A 3,485-nucleotide genomic window follows, 5' to 3' on the forward strand; every position below is an offset into this window, starting at 1 on the left:
AAATATTAACATCTAAGACCGAAGTGATAACATGAATATCCGCATATAGAAATAGGAATAGGATGGAAATGCCCCTAATCTCAGCACAATGGAAGTTTATTTCTCACACACAAGCAGTATAATGAGTTGTAAGGCAAGGCCAGAATAGGGGACAGGAAGAGGAATCTGCAATGGACTCCTGAGCTAAGAGCTGCTCTACTGTCTTCAACACAAGGCTTCCAATGTGGCTCTGAATGGAGGAATGGAGAATAGCACTGTTCAGGAGGTTTTTATAAGACAGGCTGCTCACATTCTGTCACCCTGCCCTCCCTTTTCTAGCCCCCTTCTCAGGTAGGTATAGTCCATGGCTATACTACCTGAGAAAGGGGGCTAGAAAATGTTACTTTGTTTTTGTCAGAAGAAAAGGGAAACAGTCCACACTTCCATTTCATTCTCCCAGTATAAAGGAAAAACCTACCCAGTTTTCCACTTGCATAGAGAAAACCCCAGTACTTCCCTACTCTGCATTTCTTCCTGAGTCTCCCTCACAACTCACACAAAACACTTCACTTCTGGTCACCAAATGTGTGACCAGGTTTTTCCACACACCAACAAGCATGCCTCTGACACCAGTTGGGTGTCTTACAATTCAACTCAAGTCTGACACTATCTACCTGGAAATAGCATCAGATCCAATTATCACCTGGGCTTCTGACCAACTGGCTAATATAGCTGGGAGGTACTAATGACTTCCTTCTTGGGTTTGATTAATTTGCTAGAGCTGCTCACAGAACTCAAGGAAACACTTGTTTACCAGTTTATTAAAGGATTTAATAAAGAATACAGATGAACAGCCAGATGAAGAGGTACATAGTACAAGGTCTGGGAGGGTCCTGAGCATAGGAGCTTCAGTCCCCATGGAGGTGGGGTGCATGACTTTCCCAGTGTGGATGTTCGCCAAACTGGAAACTCTCTGAACCCCATAGTATTGGGGTTTTACAGAGGCTTCCTCATGTAGGCATGATCAATTATTAACTCTATTTCCAGCCCTTCTCCCCTCTCTGGAGGACAGGTGGTGGGTTGAACATTCCAAGCTTCTAATCATTGCTTGGTCTTTCTGGTGACCAGCCCCCATCCACGAGTCCACCCAGAATTGTCTCATTAGAAGCAAAGATGTTCCTAGTGCTCTTATCACTTAGGAATTTAAAAGGGTTTTAGGATCCCTATGTCAGGAACACGATCAAGGACAAATATTAGAATAAGAGATGTTCCTAGTGTTCATATCACTTAGGAAATTACAAGGTTCTTAGGATCTCTGTGCCAGGAATTAGGGACAGAGACCAATACATATATACATTTTTTTTTCTATTACTTCACATCCATCTACACTTAAAAAACACTCATTTCCTCTCCAAATGAGCCAATCCAGAGATCCTTTCAGTCACCAGAGGGCTCAGTTTCCTCTTTAACTGGTTAAGACATGGCTCCATATGGCCCAGAAATCTATAAAACAGAAAGACTAGTTATCTGTTTCTCCAGACACCCAATCCAATAATACTCTTCAACTTTTAAACAATTCCATTTTGGATAAATATTTAGTAACATGGGGAGATAATCATGATCTCTTAAGTAACAATTAATGATATATAACTCTGTAGTAGGAACTCAATTTTATTGTTTATTAATGGGGAGAAAGTGAAAACCAGGTAACATTTGCAGTGATTTTTTGTTATTCTTTATGTAATTGGATATTAAAAGCAAGTTTTCCTCTTTGTTCAGCATTTTGAAAGAGACTCCAGATTCTAAAAAGAGAAATTCAATTGTTCTTACATACCTTGCATCCTTAAGAGTTGCTGCACTTCCTTTGCAGGGTTCACAAAGAGTGTGGTCCAAATCCAGTTCTGCTAAATCCAGCCTATCACCCAGCTATGGCTTATGAAAGAGGTTGGTGTTTAGGAGGCTGGGAGAAAGAGGTAATATTTTGAGAGACTTGTTATTGTGCTCTGCACATGGAGGTGGCTTCTCATTGTGTCCAGTGAGAGGGACTTCAACAGGACCACTCAGATGAGCGATCCTAGAATTTGAGAAATAAAGTGTGTGCCATTTGACACACACTTTGCAAGTCAAGAGGCAAGATAATGTGGCTGAAGCTTCTCGTGTCTGGTAAGGAACAAAAGCGTAGTGTTATCCTCAGGGAGTGCTGCACTTCCACTGAAGACTAGGCAAAGGCTAATGGTCCCCAGGGTCCAAACGTGGACCCTGTCAAAGTGAGTCTGTCTTCAGTCACCTTATAAGGGACATCACCAACAAGACTACTAGGTACTAAGGGAACACGATGAAAGGAGCACTGCCAGAAGGGCTGAGGAGAGGGCTGAGCAGCCACACAGAGAGGGGGCAGGTCCACATCAGAGATCACATTAGTCGCCTGACGATAATCTCTGAGAAATCCCAGGAGCACCCATGAAACATAGAGCCAGGAATTGTCCACCTGTTAACACAGAAAACCAGATCCCAGATTGCAATTGATCCAGCTAATTAAGAGCTTGACCTGTTCACCTGTTATTCTGCCCTGACTCTGAAGGAGTCAGAAACAATACAAGTTGGAGGGAGAGAAGTCAGAGCCAGACAGAGGCAGCCGTGCCCCTTGTCAGGAGAGGCTCCAGACTCTGAGGCAAGCAGGCATTTCACAAAAGATGTGAATTTGGAATTTTCATTAATGCAGTGGATGGGGATTTGATTATCTAAAAGAAGCCGTTTCTGCAACTAACAGCAACTAGTGGAGTTGGTAATTTCTAAAAATAATGAAAAAGCAGGGAATCTACCTAATATTTCATTCTATGTCCAGAAATTGAAATTAACAGAAAGTTAAAAAATTATTTTCTGCCTGCAACCTAAGGAGACCACCTCATGCCATGAACTAATCATATTCACAGTGACATGGAGTTTTATATTTTCCTACAATGAGTAAAAACTATTACAAAGCATAAAAACTGCCTCTGTTTAAATGTGTGTAGGTGTGTGTATGTGTGTGTGTGTGTGTGTATGTCAGTATCAGTGTATCTACCTGATGTCAAGACGAATGATGAATTCAGACAATTCAGTCCAAAATGTCAAACTAGATGTTTGGCATAAGACAGGTATAAACAACTTCAGCATTGACTGAATTTTTAACATTTCAACCAGTTATCTGAATGTCATGGAGATCAAAATATGGAATGTGGTGACCTAAAATCTTTAGCAGAAAGGTTGTGCTTTTTAGCAGTTTACATTCTATGCAGTATAGATTAATTTGCTAACTAAACAATTTCCCCCGCTTAGCCTTTTTATGATTCATAGGAAGCTCATTGGGTGTAGATAAAAAGTTCACAACAATTAGTTTCAAAAAAATATTTTAGCACACCATAGCATAATGATTATTTTGCAGTAATCAGTTACCAAGATTAGAGTACATCATTCATCCAGTCAAAGCTACAAATTAATTGCCTAACATTTTTCTCTGCCCACAA

Source organism: Tursiops truncatus, chromosome 2 (genome assembly GCF_011762595.2).
Source record: "Tursiops truncatus isolate mTurTru1 chromosome 2, mTurTru1.mat.Y, whole genome shotgun sequence".
NCBI lineage: Eukaryota > Metazoa > Chordata > Mammalia > Artiodactyla > Delphinidae > Tursiops > Tursiops truncatus.